A 19,705-nucleotide genomic window follows, 5' to 3' on the forward strand; every position below is an offset into this window, starting at 1 on the left:
ATCAGCTCAACAAACATCCTTTGTGCCATCGTCGTCATGAACTACCGACATCATCATCGCCGTCGTCATTATCGCCACTGTCATCATCATTCACTGTCCGGCTGTAAATTAATCCCACAAAAAGAAGCGATAGCAGCAAATTGTTCCGGGAAATGACGGGAAAGTCCGTGATTTAACGGCAGTTGGGGTTTCTCGGACAGCGAAGGGTTGGAGCTGCATGGGCTTTAGTGCTTTTGTTTATCTTCCTGTATCCTGATAAATTATTTTATATTTATTTCATGGAGAGGCCTATGGGAAAGGCTACGCAATAATTTCCTTATCAGATCCAGGCCCAATGGAAGGAAACAAAATGCGTGAGTTTTTACTCCGAAGGACTGATATAATGTTCTTGATATTTTAGTTTTCTTGTTAATAATTTTTTTCTGTATAGGCCATGTACTTGCAGGAACAGAGATTACTGTTTACTTTATATATTTTGTATTATGTCACGTTGTGGACAAATTTGTACTAATTATTGTATACTTTTGTCAATAAAATAACTAACTAACTAAGTTTTGTGGCGTTACAACTAATTGGGTCACTGAAGTCAAAGCTTCTAAGGAAGTTACTGGCCTGCCCAGGTTCCTTTCCCTTGGACTTGCCTATAATACGATGGAAGATTTGTAACTAAAATTAATGTAAAAACTTGACCAACAGGCAGGCTAGAAAAAAGGAAGCGACCTGCAAGTTTTTATCGGGGTTCAGGGTGGAGAAAGGACCTTCTTTCAAAAGCAATGCCCTCAGAGGCTGCGTCATTATTATGTGTGAAAGGCCACGTCATAATAGGGTTCGTATTCTGACTAATTGCTCGCATGCTGGGTCAGGCCATTACCACACTATCAACACGATACGGCTACCCTCATCCCACATTCCCCCTCCCCTCCCCCTCCATTTTCCATTCCCACACACTCCCTGCACCTACCCCTCCTTCCTCCTCCCCCCCTCCTCCTCCACCCCAACAGACACAACCACCCACCTCAGACCATGCTACAAAATCCCTACTCGATGCGATCGCATTTCGTTGCGTTTCGTACGATGACAAGAGAATAAAACCAATTACGAAATTACGCCATAATTGCCCCCATTATGTGACACGTTCGTACTGAGCTTGATCGTTATTGTTGCAGTTCTGAAAGGTCGATATTTAACGAAACGGATTAGCGCATACGGAACGCGTTTGTTGGTAAAGCTGTGGCAGAGAACTCAACCGTGACCGAAGTCTAAGTCGAGCGAACGAAACATTACGAGACTCCAGGAACGTTTGTCGCTATTGCCCACCATGTGGCCGCTTTGACCCACACTATAACAAGAGCAGCGAGCAGCAGCAGCAGTAGCAGCATCGCCATCGGCAGTGCCAGGAACAGTGCCAGGAACACTGACTGGGGCAGTATTGGCTGGAGCAGTAGTGACAGCGACGGTGACCAGGTCTTCCGCGTGCAACTCGCGACGAAAGCAGGTGCAGTTGCGTCAAAATTTTTCTTAGTTGTTTCTTATTTCAATTCTTTTTGGAACCCGAAAGCATTTTAATGCATTTGCTCAATGAGTTGTTATACGGAGTTATTGATCTCTGCGATCAAGAACTGACATCTACTTGCAGTGTTAACTGTCTCTCTTTGGAGCACTGTTCGTTAGTTCATGTATTACTCATGTTGAACATTAATTTTATTACCACTTTCTGACTGAAAAACAATTTGTGTTTCGTTACCTATAAGCTTCCTCTAAGGAATTTGGCAATAAAAACAATTATTGGTCTAAATCTTATTCTTAAAATTGGGAATATTCTTAAGACTAAATTCTTAAGGTGCGTTATCTATCTGGTTTCCATGTTATTTTAGCCAATGAACTGAATTACAAAAATTGTAAAGGCTAGGAATTTCATGACGAATGCAATGAATCTACACTCTAATTACATCAGTCATGAAAATGTCAAAATTATTAATAACTATCACCTCCACTATTTCTATATGACACAGAGTGTTTTTTAATTTCGTAAAGAAAAAAAACTATTCTTTGGTAGTCTGTTCGTGTCCAGCCACGCACGTGTCATACAGAATAGGGTGGCAACATTTCTTTCTTAGTAATATCATGACTTTACTTAGATTCATTAGGTGCCATTTCTTCAGTATTATCATGCCTTTATGTTAATAGCGTGATGGTAATTCTGTAAGTTAATAACTACTCCGTCGTGAGTTTGACGTTGAAGAAGAGAATTGTATTCACGTTTACGCTTTGATGTAAAATGTTTATCGACGGTGCGTGCGACCAACCTGTGGCCCCGTAATTCCTAAGCGCATAGCTGGATAGGTTTTACAATTTCTAGCCACGTGCGCCGAGTATTCGCTTTAATGGAAGTCGTGTCATCGTTCTTTCTTCATTAACTTTGAATGATGCCATCTTGAATTAAATGGAACGAACTACTCAAGGGTAGGTTTTATTAAGCTAATCTTCGTCATGGGAGCGAACGACTGCAGTGAATATTAAGACATTAATTGCGAGAATATTTTAAGATACAGTAGCGAAATTACAGGGGTGAGACTAAATCAAATGAACTATTATTCATGTCTTTACCAAAAAAAAAAAGTTTTAACTTTTCCTGGTAAAAATTGAATAAAAAAGATTAATTTTCTTTATGAATACTCAAGTTTCTTTCATATCCCTGCAAATTAGCCGAGTATTTTCCAACGAGGGTAGTTATAACCAACCGGTTAAATCCAATTAAATCCTCAACTCCAGTCGCCCCTTTGGTGATTCAACGGCAAAAATGCTTCACAGAGATTAATCCCCTTTCATCCAAGACCACGTGAAAGCGAGAGCCTTTTGTTTTGTATTCGAAGTCTCCTATATTCTTCTGACGAGATTGGAGACCAATCCCTTCACGCTCCCCCCCCCTCCCCAATCCTTCCTTCTCCCCCTCCCCCCGGTATCTGCAGTGGCATGATAGCGGAATATTAGATTTATGTTGTACCAGAGGTACATCCCTAATCCCATCTTGTTCCGAATTATGAATGGCCTCGTCGGGATTTGCTTGTTGGCAGTTAAAACTGCAGCTTGAATGAAGGAGGGCGACAGTTCGGACAGTTCATAGTGAGTCGTCACCCACGTAACTGAACTACAGTCAAATCCTTAAGTATAGTCCCATATGCGTTTACTACAATGAGTCCTTCTTAAACCTTTCTTTAAACTTTTATTTCTCTGGAGGGTTAAGCGTTCACATAGCTTCTTACTGTAATTAAATTACCACATGCATAAGTTATTTAATTACCGTAAAGTCTAAAAAATACACTTCACTCTACAACAGCTGGTTTCTACTGATAACACGTGAAAGAAATATTCATAAATAACCTGACTGTTAGGAATTAATAAGGAAAAATGAATCTCGCAAAATACTCAAGATGAATGTAGAACATAACCTATATAAGACCAGCTAATTAACGGATAAATGTATTAATGGCAGAATTAGTAATGAGTGCCGTGATATTATTAAGCTGCTTAACTCGTATGCATTTGCTTAGATAACTACAAGCACTGAAACGATAAATTAAATGGGGAAACTCTCTCTCTCTCTCTCTCTCTCTCTCTCTCTCTCTCTCTCTCTCTCTCTCTCTCCCCGCAACCTACGACTCAAAATATTAAAACCTACGACTCGATTATTAAGTTTGTTTTGAGGCCGCAAACCTCCGCCAAGCCTAAAAAATCTATCGCTCTCAAGTTTTCAGGTTACAGTCCCATCTCTCCCAAAACATAATAAAATGTTCCCATCACATGGCCCGTCCCTGGTAAAATTTTAATTAAAAAAACAATCACTCATAAAATTTTAGGGAATTACGCTAACAGGAAAACAAACTGAAAATCAAAAACAAAGATACTTGGCAAAGATTATCAAAATAATAATGACATTACATAGCAAGCCTCCATAGAATTGTGGAAGTTTGTATCTGCGAGTGAAAAAACAAAAGAGGAACAAGTAAATAACAAACATTTACATAGAGATGACGAAACAAATAGACATCGTCAAAAAGAACCGAGCATTCACTGCAAATGTCCATTGAATTGAAGGGCCGAATGTGACGTAGAAGAGAGAGAGAGAGAGAGAAAACGCTTAATCGCACAGCTAACCTTAATCGAAGATGGATCCACAGTTATTTGTTGCTCATAACTCACGGATATCTAAAATTATCATTTACAGAAGCCAAGTCGAACTCGCCCAGAAGATATGACTTTGGTTACAGATCAAGGTAGCCTTATGTCAGCGAGGGTTCTTGTTCCTAAAGCTAGAGACATGCCCTATAAACCACGACGTTAGTATAATATTTATAACTGTAACTGCATGATAATCTTTGAGTAGCCATGATATTATTATGCTAATAGTAGTAGTAAAATGACTGATATCTTCTCCAGAACATGGAATGCCATGATTTTTAACAAATTAGGTAGTAAAATATATATAATCAAGATCGTTAGAAGTGTAATAGTTTTTCTCATTAAGAACAATTGTAAAATAGAATTTCTCTTAAGAAATTCTATTTTACGATTGTTCTTAATGAGAAAAGCTATTTTAAAAAATTCTATTTTACAACTGTTCTGAATGAGAAAAACTATTTTAAAAATTCCCATTTTACAATTTTTCTTAATGGGAAAAACTATTTTAAAAATATCCATTTTACAATTGTTCTTAATGAGAAAACCTATTGTAAAAAATTCTATTTTACAATTGTTCATAATGAGAAAAACTATTTAAAAAAAATTCTATTTTACAATTCTTCTTAATAAGAAAAATTATTATACTTATAAATAAAAAAGTTCCTGTGCAATTACTCTTATAAAAAAAGTTCCAGTGCAATTAAACTTATAAAAAAAAGTTCCAGTGCAGTTAAAGGAAACGTTAAACATCAACGAACAATAACTATCACGTTGTTAAGCATAATAGAAAGATATAAAGTCATTCTTTAACAGCCAACGGATTTCAATTCCATAAACTTAGGTAAGAATTTGACTCTTATCTTATGATAAAAAATTATATATCTGCTCATAAAGTATTGTAACATATTACACAAAATAATGTTACAATAATTTTGTAATAGTGTCAAGGCTTTGATATTATTATAGCGATGATTTATCATTCCATCAAAACGTGACACTGAATAACAAAAATAGTAAAATTTACTGTAAACTTTTCATTATTATTATTATTATATACAAAATGAGCAACCGTTCCTGTAGCTAATTTTGTAATTGTTTTTTTAACATTCATTATTTTTTATTGGAAGGCCAAAACTCCTGTAGCTCGGACGGGAAGCTTTCACAAAACGAAGTGCAAAGAAAGCAAAAAGTTAATAACCAAAATATAAGTAAGAAAACCAAAATATAAGTAAGAAAAGTGCAAGTAAGAAGAATAGTATTACAAGGTACAAACTCGCTTCAACTCTACGAAATAATTAAAGCAATAAAAGCGTATGTGGACTTACAAACGCACAAAAAATTTTTGCACCACACCCCTCACTCATGATCAAGGCACATTATTGAAAGGAACATATCAGCAACAAAAATCAAAATGGCATTGCACTGTTGTCAGTATTCATAATAAAAAAAAAAGCTATGAAACAGTATGCTTATGTTTACAAGCGCACAAACGCTTACAATACTGACCTTTGGTTAACAGATAATCCACTAAATAAAAGCATTAACAATTATAATCAAAACTAAAAAATAAATTACTCATAATAAAAATAAACAAAAGCATTACATTATGCCGGTATATAGCCTCCATACATAGCAAAGGTATATACACTGACCTCTGACGAAGTAGCCTAGCGAAAAAAATAAACAAAAGTAATAAAACCTTTACAGTAACATTCGGAATAAACAAAACAAAAACAAAAAAAAAGGCTGAACAGAATAAAACCTTAAACGCAGGCAACAAATGGACGCAGAGCAACATATCTCACAATGCAACTGACGACGCACCTTAGCTGTCATGCTTAGAGGCCATTTCAAGCCTTGAAATACAGAGAAGAAGAATGATGAACGTCCGGAGCAAAAGACGCAGTGAGGTTCCAGTGGAATACAGTACATTCAAACTTTAATGGAATCGGAGAAGAAACTTTTAATTAATATCAGAACTTAGTCTTGCATTGATTAAAAAAAATTGTCGTAACGATCAAAGTCCTCTGCACCTCAAAAACAAAAAAAGCAAAAGTAAATTTACCAGAAAAGTCGACAAAAATACAATGCTAATGCGAAATCACGTTCCTTGGTAACTAAGGAACATTAGAGAAACTGCATCTAGCAGTTGACTAAATTATTTTAAAAAATACCTAACTAATAATAATCAACGTTTCTGGGCGTCTGTAAGAAATATCATGGAACAGTCGAGAAAAATAGAAGGCGAAGTTAGTAGAATGGAAAAATAGTAATAAAGGAAAGGTAATAAACTGTCAACGTTTCTATGTACGTAGACAGAGAAATACATTGAAAAAGCAAAAAGAAATTATTAAAAAATGTTAAACATTTCATTTCCATTGCAATGTTCAAGAAGAAAACTTCCCACTTTTGACAGCATCAGAGGCGAAACCTCAAACAAATGTTTTCAGAGTGTGTTTGAACGTTTTAACTAATAAATGTTTCTCTTTCCCGCTTTACCTATAAAGAATATAAAAGAATCACTCTGAAGAAAAACATAAATAAATAAAGACTGTGTTTAACTGCGCGTTTCTACTATATAATCAGAAAACTGTTGCTAATTTGCCTAAAAAAAAAAATTACAGGAAAATATAAGCTACTATATGTCTGTCAGTTTTTATATATATATATATATATATATATATATATATATATATATATATATATATATATATATATATAAAACACCGCTCTCTTCAATTTTATAAAGAAAACACAGGCGAGACACGGGCAGCTGAAAAAATAAATTTCTACATTTGAAAATGAAAAAAAAAAGTGATAATATATCTTTGACATTAACACCAACATCTGTGTTCAAGTGTCAAAACCAGTCTAAGCTATAAAATAACAATGTGTTCAAGAAACAATGCTGCCCTAAAATGGAAAACTGCAGTATCTGCAAAATTTTCGAAGTTGAGATATGCCACCTATTGGGCTCGTGAAACACTAATACACAAGTTACTGCAGTTTCAGAATGATTCTTTGATGCTTTCCAAGAGTATTTAGGGGGTCCCATTTGCAGTATCTGCAATATCAGTAGTAAGGCAAGGGAGTGGCTACCATTTTTCTCACCTGCTGCAGTCTTCCAATTTAGGGCAGAATAATTGTACAGATATACTTAAATCATTATCGAGATAAAAGAATATTAGCTTTTTTGTAGAAAATAACTATTATTCCAGCTACGTAGAAGGAAATTATTATGCTTACAAGACTTGAAAAAAAGCTTAAAAACAACATGGCATTCCATTAGCAACGAAGGAAAACGTAATATGACAGAGAACGCCTAGAGGAGATTAAATGAAGTTATCAAAAAACCTACTCAAAAAACCAAGGAAAACTAAAAATGGAAATAATAAACCAGGAATAGTGATAAAGGAAAATGTACTATGCTAAACGACGACAGAGACAAAACCAGGTTTTACAAAATTAAGTAAGAAAGGTTTGAACGTCGAAGGAAAATTAGTATAAAGCTAACGTAAAGGAAAAAGTGAAAATAAGAGAAAATCCATGTATCATGCGCAAAACAATGTCGAAAAAATAAATCCACGTAAAAATATCATAGAAAATATTAAATGAAACTAACACGAAATTGCAACAATATTATTGGCGATGAAAACAGCGCGACAACAGAAGGAATTACATGTTACAAAAAATCCAAGAAAACTAGAAATTTGAGGGCGAAAAGATTTCAGCACCACGAAGGGTAATGTAAGACGATCGTAAAACGCAGGATTGTCTTTTAAAGTTGCAAGGTAATTTAGATTAGACCACTGACAACTGAAATAAAAAGTTTAATTTTTGTGACATTTGCCTGACATGTTGTTTTATCATGCCATTGCCCCACCCACTCCTCTCTCTCTCTCTCTCTCTCTCTCTCTCTCTCTCTCTCTCTCTCTCTCTCTCTCTCTCTCTCTCTTATGATGTATGTAGTAAAACTGAAGCACCACACATTTCGGAAGCTCCTTGATACAAGTTTTCTTTTTTAACGTATACTATTCTTAAACATTAGTAAACTGGTCACCACTTGATCAGTCCTATAGTTACAGCCAATGTGAGTGTGTTGGTGTCAGGTGAGAGGGAGGGAGGGACTATGTCCTCAGGTAAACGGAGATACGACCCGAATGATACAGACAACATCCACAGAGACCACCCTGAAAAGCTGCTCCTCTCTGGAGAGCATTTACAAGTTCCTCTCTTCTCACAACACCACTAGATTAAGGCGGCTATAAATGTCACTAAAACTTGCGGTCTTGATAAGAAAGAAGGATAGCATATAAGGAAAAGCGGCTGAGATATGACCTAGCATTCAAACGCTGAAGTGGAAGTAAGCGGAGAGTGCTTGAAATTCGGGGATGAGCCCACACATGTACGAAGGAATGTTTGTGGCCAAAGTACCTTAGTAAGAATTGACAACTAGCATGGATGAAATCAGAGGGTTATTGGTGGAAAAAAGGAGTATGGTATACAAGACAAAAAAAAAAAAAAAAAAGGACAAAACGAGTGAACAAGAGAATAAGCTGAAGGAGTAAAATCTGAGCAAATACCTGGGTGGAAAACGAAGTAGTTTTAAAGCAGTAAATGCGGAAAGAGTCATGAGCAGCCAGATCTCAAAATATACGATGCAACAGAAGAGATGAACCTTGACGAGAATGGCGTCCTGTGTCAATGGACAGAATATTTTGAAAAGTTGAACGGGGAAGATTAATGAGAGCCAGAGTGGTGCGTAGTGGTAGAGGCTACTGTAAATTATATATATATATATATATATATATATATATATATATATATATATATATATTATATATATATATATATATATATATATATATATATATATGTATGTATGTATGTGTATACATACATACATATGTATATATATTATATACAACAGATACGCATAATAGAAGCAATTACCACAGGAAACTAACAAGCACAAGTTAAGTACCATGTTTATTCATGCATAGCAGTGGCACGGTCATGAATAAATAAACGTGCAACTTGGTAGTGGACGTCTGTCTTCTTCTCAGGTGGTGCCCGCTATCAGGCAAGAGAATGATCTTGTAGGTACACTGATGTATAGATGCCTTCGCGGCAAATACGGGACTGTGATGAAAACTATCCAGAGCAATGCAGCGTCAATCATCGTGGTACGTAATAATGACCACTTACGTAACAAAGGAGTGAGGACTTGGGCTACTTTATAGTTATTCCAGTAACTGAGTTGCATAACTAGAGTAAGGAAAACTGGCAAGTCCAGCACGATACCATTAAGTCTAAATGAAACTAAACTAGGGAAACACAGACTGGGACTGGTAAACGAAGATTTTCCTTGATTTTCAAAATGTAAGTTCAATTGTACGTGAGTCATTAGGGAAAGTTACGTTTTAGTGAGCTATTATTCTTGGCTTATTGCATAATCGAAATTGATATAAAAAATATGTATATGTATTACCATGTCCTTGCACGGTTTTCTATTGTAATCCCAACATTAAGGCACATATTGAGAACGCTTAATACCCCATGACTTTTTCATAAAATTAACAACATGAATATAATCACGAAATCTATACAACCCTCGGCATAATATCGTTCGCAATGTTGGACTGTCAACAAACTTCAAGAGGATAATGTTGACATCAGAGAGACGCCGCGTTATCGAATGAGGTTTAGCACGTGGATGTTGTATGTCATATTCTCTAGATATAAGACGAGTATAATAAAGTATTATAAAAGAAGGGAGGTCATAAAAACATAAACCGCTTCGCTGTGTGTCTGGAAATGAAACGAAGAGGCAATTTTTACTTATTTTTGGAATAGGAGTTTGACATTCCCTGGTGGTCATCCGCTCACGTGCTGACCGTCGGTGCAGTGAACGTGATGAAGACTTTCTGTTGTATATAATTTATGTGATCTTTGGAACCATGAGTGTATTTGTCACTACTACTGCTACTACTGCTAATAATAATAATAATAATAATGCTCCTGGGGAAAATGTCCATAAGGTTTCTTTAAAAATACAAATACGTATAGACCAATAACTTTATATCATGAAAGCCAACAAGGGAACCCCTTTATTCGTCATAAATACAATTATCTATCTTTCCAAAATGACACCATCCTCTACAAAAGACTATCCGCAGGCTCCGTTTAAATTACCGTTTTTGTGAATAAAATATAACGATAATGTTCAAGCACGTATGTGAAATAGCAGGCATCAATGTTAAAAGGTCAATTATGATTAAGATACACTCCTGGCTCCCATCCCTAAATTATCAATATGGTTTTCCAAAAGTCCATTAAGAATATTAGCCCCCAGTAAACTATTGTTGCAACCTGTATCACTAGGCTGAAAATATTAGCAAAATTAGTAAATTGCCTCAGTAAATGTTTTGGCAAGTTTTTCAATCTACATATTTTACACTCGTCTGGTTTTATAAATCCAATTTCGATTACGCAATAAGCTAAGAATAACAGTTCACTAAATCATAACTTTCCGTAATGACTCGTGTACAAATGAACTTACATTTTGGAAATCAAGAAAAAAAATCTTTGTTTACCAGTCCCAGTTTGTTTTTAATAAGTTGCGTTTAGATTTAATGGTATCGTACTGGCCTTGCCAGGTTTCCTTACTCTATTTATTTCCTTTATTTATTTAAGTTAATTAATGGATTAACTATAAAGTAGTTCAAGTCCTCACTCCTCTGTTACGTAAGTGGTCATTATTATATACCACGATGATTGAAACTGCATTGCTCTGGATAGTTTTTGAATAAAACAAACTACGTAATTTACACCTATCAGTACATATAACAAGGTTGCAGTTTCATTACAATCCCGCATTTCCCGCGAAAGCATCTATACTTCAATATACCTAAACGATCATTATCTTGCCTAATCTCGGGAAATGGATTACAAGTTTATTTTCGTAGCAAGGATGCCTCGCTTGGCAAGATGGAATAAGATCTTACCGCTATACTGTAGTATATCAGCTTTCCACATCAGAGTCTACAAACAATATAGCTAATGACAATTATTGCATTACCTTTCAGTTATACAATGCCTTCAAACGTAAAACTAATAAGTGATGGCTTATTACAACTGCAAATAAAATTTCTTGACGACACTCGGCAGAGGATGACGGTTAGATAGAATGGATTCTGAAAATAGGAACTGTATAGTACAATAATTCATTGGGCACTTACCCATCACTTATATTTTAAGCGATTACTTTGTCTTCAAAGAGGTTTTAAGGTTAATTCAAATCCATAAAACAGCATTTGGTTTCAAGAATTCTTTTGCTTTTCCCATGCACATATTTATAGCGTGGTTGCAGTTATCATTAAGCTTACGGACAAAAGTTACACTGTCACTTCACACGTAAACAAACTGAGTGGGCTCCCGCCAGGCTTCCAACATCTGAATGAATTCGAAACCGGTGACTCAGTATCTAACAACTTGACAATAAGCAATTATACCCTTCGAGAGCTGTTAACTGCCACTTGCGATCGCTCTCGTTTCAACTGTGACACTTCCCTTTATTTTTCGTTTGCTGAATCATTCTTATCCATTGCTTTTATCTACTGTGTTTCATGCCAGTTTCATCGCAATATAGTTTTCTTTTTTGCTTTACTCTCTAACATACACGTCAACCATTCTGTTAGGCTAAAGAAGCACCTTGCATAACAACAACAATAATAATAATAGTGTGACAAATCGCAGATCAAAGCAGTAATTTTCCTCTCCCACCAGACCCTGGTTGGGCTCATTCATTCTTCGCGCATATTCGTAAGATGTTGATTTAGTCTAAAATAACCTGCTCCTAAAATATCCTTCCTTGGAGCTCGTATTAGTAGTATTGCCATCATCATATTAGTCAAATCATCCAAACAACCTGAAGTTAAGAATTGACTGTAAATCTCATTTTCCGTCGATTTACGCGCACTCACGAATTTCTCCCGAGGTAGTAAATGATAAAACAAAATTAATAAAAGATACAGAATTACACAGGCAATTTCTATTAAGTCACATTTAAATTTTTGATTACTGACTAGGTACTAATATTAAGCAACGTCTGACCTGTTTCCCAAGCATCAATGTGACTAGTCTATTTTTGTTAAACTACGGCCTTTTAACTTCATTTGTTGTTGTTGTTGTAACAGGGTTTAAGCCCAAGTATGCACCGATCCTGGTAAATGGGTGTAGATTTATAATTGCAAATATACACATCCAAATATAAAATAAAAACATTACAATTTCACTTTCGTAACTGACATTACCAATTCAAAGCAAAGATTACTAGAAGGCAGTCAGGTTATATCTATATCAGTCCTCCAAGCACTTAAGATAGAACAATAGTGTACAAATACAATATTCTTTTAGCATCAGCTTTGACCCTAATTGATTAACAATAATTTTTTGGCCAAAACCAAGACTTAAGCCTGGTTCACACTATGCCAGTAATTTAGTCAAGTGGCGAGTAGTTTAGTTACTACTTTCCTACTAACTGATCAATTTCGTTCGCACAACCAGTCAAGTAGAGTACATTAGTGTGTAAGGCATCGCAAGATGAACAGGCAACACAGCAATTCTTGTGAGTAGGTTGATCTGAGAAGAAAACAAACCAATATAGAATAATAATGTAATTACATGAATAAAGCAAAACATATAGCCGTTTTTAACCAATTTTAACCTTATCATAACTGGAAAAAATTACTAACATGAAATTATAATTAAATTTTTATTTGGAGTTTCAACGAATATGATAATTAGGTAAATAACACTATTTTAATCTTAAAATGGAAATAAAATAATATTAGGTATGTTTAAATCCCATAAATTTAAGGGGAAAAACTATTACATATATTGATTCTTTCAAACATAAAAAAATACAACTCCAAACATTTTGTTACAGAAAACTCTCTTAATTGAATAAACACATTTTGAACAAGGTGTGTTTGTGAAACACTAATGCCCCCGTGGGTAACCAATCAAAAGTTATGGCTGAGATTAAAGTTTTTGCAGACACAAAGACGGACAGGTGAAAAACTATATGCCCTCGAATCACTGATTACGGAGGCATAAAATGGAAAATACCTGATGTTCTTGATTTTCGCTTTTATCTCCTTCTCTCCAAATCCAGATATATCCATGCTTTTCTCCAAATCAGCGTAGGCACTTTGCTTGATTTGTTTATTTTTATACTGTGGACATTTAACATTCCACAAGCTCTCATGTTGTAAATATTTTGAAATAAATTTTAGTGTTGTCTCTTCATTCCATCGAAGTGCCATTTCTGCGGCAACCTACAACTCATGAACTCCACTAAATTACTAAATTCAACACGTGTTCTCACTGGTTTAGTGGACGAATGACAAGTGGGCGGAGCTACTACTTGACCGTAAAAACAGAACATTTTGGATCGACTAAACACTAAATCACTAAATTGCTTACTAAACTACTTGACTAAACTGTTTGGTGTTCAGACACGTTTAGTAGCTAAATTACTCGCCACTTGACTAAATTACTGGCATAGTGTGAACCAGGCTTTACGTTGAGTAACAGTGGTCTGACCAAAAACGACTAATATCAGTAAAAAATTTCCAAGCCAAAAATAAAACATTACAACTATTTTGACTAGAATCAATAACTTTCTGACCAAAATTAAATAACGTAAGACCACAAATATCTTCTCGGCATAAATGCAAGCAGATTAAGATATACGTCAAGAAGTTGCTCTTCCAACAGCGCTATAAAACGTCTAAGGTTCCGCTAACCAAGTTGTAGAAATATACTGGATCTATACTTTCCACGGGTAGACCTTCCAAATTTCAGGGACTCCTCCCTTGAAGGAGGAGAATATGCTTGCAAAGGGTTCTGTTCAATTTTACTACAAGAGGAATATCCCCCGCCTTTTTAATTCAAAAGGGAGCAGTAACCATTGGAGTCATGCAGTGGCGTAGCTAGGAGTCTGTCAGTGGGTGGGCACCTAGGGGGCAGAGCTGAATATGGGGGCGCACTAGGCCTTGGAGGAATAATAAGATTATTCCTCCAAGCACTAGGCGAGCTGAGAGAGCCTATACAGCGGGGGTTGGGGCGGGGGTGGCCGCTGTAAGCCCACCCAAGAAAATTTTGAAATGTGACCAATTTCAGAGGCAATCTGAAGCCATATGAGAAGGGTATTAGGGCAGACAGTATTCTGAGACCAGCGGTGGATATTCAGGCATTATGCAGGTATCTGTGATCCTGTTATATTGTATTAAGTAAAACAGAGATGTACAGAAATCAGGTACATTATAATTATACGTAATTACAGAATAGGAATTACAGATATGAAACTGAAAAACATAAAGTGAGCTATGCAAAACACATTGATTCCTGTGCGTACAGAAATTGTAAAACATAAGCATGGAAATACAAGAAAAAAAATAGACTTTTTATAAGTCTATTATGCAATAGGTACTCTTGATAAAAATTACATGGATGAAAGAAATAATACACACACACACACACACACACACAAAAATTTATGTATATTTACATATATATATATATATATATATATATATATATATATATATATATATATATATATATATATTGAAAGGAACATAATTTGAAAAAAAAATATTGCTATGCTATACATTACATGTGATGAAGCAGCAGACTACTGCGACATGACTCATTTTAACAATATTCTCCTGTTCCTGTGATTTTCTGCAAACCTATCTACAAATTCCTCTAAATCTAGTCTTTTAACTGGCATACTTTCAACTGATAACACAGCAAGATTACTTAATCTGTCATTGCCCATGGCATTTCTGAGAGTAGTCTCAATTAATTTCAGAGCAGAGAAGCTTCTCTCTGCTGAAGCTGACGACACAGGTAACACTACAGAAATTTTGGCTAGTCTGCAGAGTTCAGGAAATGCCTCCTCATATGGATTAAGAATTTTCAGTAAGTCTAACAATGATTTAGGCCTTTCACTGTCACTTACGTCCTTGTAGCGTCTTTCTAACATGCGTTTTGCAGAGTAAAGCTCATGTCTGAGATCTTCAGCAATTCCGTACTGCGTGGGTTAATGACTGTAATGCTTTCATAAGTGTGCAGGTTTCATCACTGAACCGCCTTTTCATTTCTGACAACACATGGACTACAATAGAGTAAGAAAAAAAAAAAAAGTGAATTCGTGCTGAATCCTTAACACTGAGGTCAAAGTATGTGCTTCCTGACTGTTTTCCAATAGAATCAGCAACAACAAACTCCTGCAATTTTGTAGAAATTCTACGTTTCCTTGATGGTCTACACTCTGAAGTATCAAAACCATCAGTTTGGAATCAACAGTTGATTCCAAGCTGAGGGAAAATATTTATTATATATTTGAAAATATTTCGTCAATAGAGATGCCTTAGTGGGCCCGTGGCTTGTGGGTGGGCACCTGGGTGGGCACAGGATTCTCGTGGCTGGACACGTGCCCGCCCATGCCCACCTTAGCTACGCCACTGGAGTCATGGAAAGCCAACTGGCTCACTGCATTTCGGGCATGGCCGAAATTTGGCTGCAGTCCGACGAGTCATGCAACATGGATACAAACAGGACCACAACTGTAGTGAATTTATGAATTTATCAAATAAAGAGAAGTAATATCAAGCACATAACACCCATTGATGGATAATGTAACAAAAATATCCATGAAGCTGTTTCGTAAACAAATTCCAGTAGACATATGGGGAAGGAATGGACTATGTGATTTAGGTTTAAAGCCAAGCACTGGGACTCATAGGGTCATTCAGCGCTAGACAAATGGGGAATTCATCATATTCAGTCATTAATCAACCGCTAGCCATATTTCAGCAATAAACCCTTACCCAAGGCGGGGAAAGAGATACCGTCGGGGTGAAACAACCAGGATTAATAGAGTCCTGACTCAAGCAGCGCCTGATAACGCAGTCATCGTCGACCTTACTCGGCTCTGCACACTTACAACTATCGTAGTATTACTTTAATAAAACTAGCGGATGGAAACGTCCTGCCCTGTTATTTCAACAGGAGGTTTACGCGAAGCTGAGGATGACGGCTGGTATTAGTATTCAGCAGAGCCATTTGTCGAAAATTGCTGATCGAACAACAAATGGCAGCAACATACTAGTAGGATGTCTACTGTCTAACCGTGTAGGCCTATAAAGAACAATGATAAATACAATCAATAATCCTCATTCATACCAAACCATTCGTGAAAAATACTAGAAAATGTACGTTGGGAAGGGAAGATATGTATACACAACACGCATTTGTAATAAATAACCAATAATAATTAGGCCTATCATCCGTTCACATCCACGTAAAGGCAAAAGCCTGAATGAAAATATCACATCACTAGATGAAGCTCAAACAGGTATAGAAAAATGAATGGATAAAAATAAAAGAAAAATATATGAATAGGAAGTAAATAAATAGAAAAAACCAATCCAGAGAAAGACACACACCGGCACACGAAATACAGGAAGACAACAGTAAACAAGAACAGAAACTGAAGAGATAAATAGAAGAGAAACAAAACAAGCGAAAGACAGAGGCGAGCATGACAGGCACGCCATATAGCCCTTTCTCCGACGCTGACCGTAATTACGTTAATGCCTCGCTATGTGATCTTCTCGCCTCGTCATTCACAGAGGGACACACTCCGTAGAGCTATTGTTATTCTCTTGTTCGGAAATGCGACAGCAGATTGTTCAATTATGCGGTTCTCCATTATTATCCCCGTGTTATTTCTTTTATTTATTTATCTACTTTTTTTTAGCTGTCATTCTGCAACGATTTACTTTTTCAGAAGCATAACTAATGGCCCGAGTCTATACGTATACACGGCTGCAAAAGTTCTTTTTTTTTTATCCTGCCATAATGTCGCATTGGGATTTGACACCGAGGGTATTGTGTTTCACAAGCACATTTTCTTTTAAATTTCTTAGATGAAATGTTACGTCTGTGGCTTCTTGGATAAACCGAATGTAAATAAAGAACTGGTTACCAGGCTTCACAGTCCACACGTGTAGCTTAGAAGTCACAGAGTCGAGGGTTAATCAGTTTGACCCAATCTTTCACATCATATACTTCTAGAATATGGAATTCTCAGGTTTCTTCAGCATTTCTTTAACAAGAACGTCTGTTCATAATAAAAAAAAAAACACTTGATTAATTTCTGAGTGAACTAAGGTCACAAAGGCCAACAGCATCTTGTTTGTTAAGCTCAAGTAGCATAAACACGAGAAATAAGAAACAGTACTGTAACAAGAAAGCAAACCACATTGAGAACTGGGGTTAGAAGTTACCAAATCCAGTGGTCTCTGTTTCTAAAAGAAAACAAGTAAAAAATGTGACAAAGTTTCTTCGGCGCAATCGAGTTTTCTGTACAATGTATAATGCTGTATGAAACTCTCAGCCACAGCCTGGTGGTGGTCTGTCTTGTTGGCACTGACAGCGGGTGGCTGACGCACGATCATTGCTAACTTTAACCTTAAATAAAATAAAAAAAAAAAACTAATGAGGCTAGAGGGCTGCAATTTGGTATGTTTTATGATTGGAGGGTGGATGATCAACATACCAATTTGCAGCCCTCTAGCCTCCAGTAGTTTTTAAGATCTGAGGACAGACAGAAAAAGTGCAGACGGACAGACAAAGAGCTATCTCAATGGTTTTCTTTTACAGAAAACTAAAAAGGGAAAATAAGGGGATAATTCCAATCAACAAATGGTGAACTCAACATATTCAAACGTGGTCTCCACTGAGATGTACTGCCACAAGCACAGACCGTTAAGGTATTTTACCAAGTAGAGACGGTAATCATATACGCCTGACGTTAAATCCTCCCGTAACATCCAAGCCTGGAAGACGCATGAATGCTTAAATGCTAATGGTAGCATTTTTTATTGTATTAAAAATTAAATGTCTTCAATAAAATACAAAAGAATGAAGACTATACTCTGCCATTTCCCGCAAAAGTCTTCGTGGCACCAAAATTAATGGAGTCAGAAAAAGAAAAATAAGTTCTCTACGACGAAAAGCTTATCCACATTAATTGGATGAGGCGATTTACGTCCTAGAGAGTGACTTAAAGATAATATTGAAGGGGGATAGTTCCTATCACGCAAGGAAGCACTCAAGACTTATTAGATTAAGGATTGGAAATTGGTCTTTGCTGGACAACAGCCCACCCGAAGGGCATTAAGACTAATGGCTCTGAAGGCAAAAGGACGAGAAACAAAAGGCGAACGTCTTTATTCAGCGCGGCGAATGAGAAAATAAATTGCCGGCAATTTAAGCCCAGTTTCTTATCTACGGCCGTGACCTAAGATTGCCAAGGCAATCAGAGTAATCGTCCTGATTCATTTAGCTGAAATTGCCTCGAAGTTTGGGGCTCCTTTGTCCCCTTGCAATGGCTGGAGGAACTGATACTTTCAAACTTATTTTAGGTTAGTCATGAAATCTCAGAGTCTGTCATGCCAACGGCCGACGTATAACTCAAAAACGATTTTATGAAATTATCTTTGGTACTTTTAAATAGTTGCATAGTGATTTATGATTATTTATATATATATATATATATATATATATATATATATATATATATATATATATATATATATATATATATATATATATATATATATATATATATATATATATATATATATATATATATATATATATATATATATATATATATATATATATATATATATATATATATATATATTATATATATTTATATATACATATATGAATATATATACTGTATAATATATTTCAAAACGAACTTACATATGCTCGTTTTTAATCATTTCTTCTCCGTTTGTGTTACGGATATCAATCATTTCCACTTTAAAATCTGAATTCTGTAACATCTCTTTAGTCACGATATTTAAATTAAGAACTTTTGTCATTTAGTAAAATGGATAATAATGCCATCATATTCTTCTATATTTCTTTCTCATCTCAGTATCTACCGCTGTTGAGGTCTGGGCAGGGGCAGCATCCCCTGTGGCTTGGTACTTCCGAATACTTTAGTGACGTCACAAGGTAAACATGACTGATGTAGCCATGACGACAATGAAATTCTTCTGGCACACGGAACCAGGCGATTAATGTCACCGAGAGAAATCATGGCCTGAGGGAATTGACGCTTACGGAAAAGACTGGACTGACAGATGACATGATGTGTTTGTGAGCCACTTAAAAGAACACATTCTAAGGAGCGATTTAACCTGATGATTTTCTTGATATTTTACTGTGATGGAAAATACTGAGGCGTCCTTCTTTTAATAAGCCAATAGCAATTCTAACCATTTCGAAAAATGAACTATCTTTATCTGACGCTAAGCATAAGAAATTCCAAGTTTCACTGGAGTGTATTTGATCATCATGATGTACCTACGTCAAAGTGGATGAAAAAAAAAAAAATCCAGTTGAAATATTTGCAACAAGAGATGCCTTA

The 19,705-nt window shown here is 35.9% G+C and overlaps 1 protein-coding gene across 4 annotated transcripts in view; it reads left to right on the plus strand.

Annotated features, from left to right (window-relative positions):
• The first annotated feature begins 1,336 nt into the window (after positions 1-1,336).
• LOC136847731 (uncharacterized protein C3orf20 homolog) overlaps positions 1,337-19,705 on the plus strand; it is a 25,527-nt gene continuing 7,158 nt past the window's right edge. Inside the window, exon 1 of one of the 4 annotated variants that reach the window (XM_067119595.1) lies at positions 1,337-1,495. The gene's annotated coding sequence lies outside the window, so the exon portion shown is untranslated. Of the gene's footprint in view, positions 1,496-19,350 lie in introns of those variants that run through there. The other 3 variants (XM_067119596.1, XM_067119594.1, XM_067119593.1) reach the window with 3 other exon arrangements.

This window comes from Macrobrachium rosenbergii, chromosome 17 (genome assembly GCF_040412425.1).
Source record: "Macrobrachium rosenbergii isolate ZJJX-2024 chromosome 17, ASM4041242v1, whole genome shotgun sequence".
NCBI classification, from domain to species: domain Eukaryota; kingdom Metazoa; phylum Arthropoda; class Malacostraca; order Decapoda; family Palaemonidae; genus Macrobrachium; species Macrobrachium rosenbergii.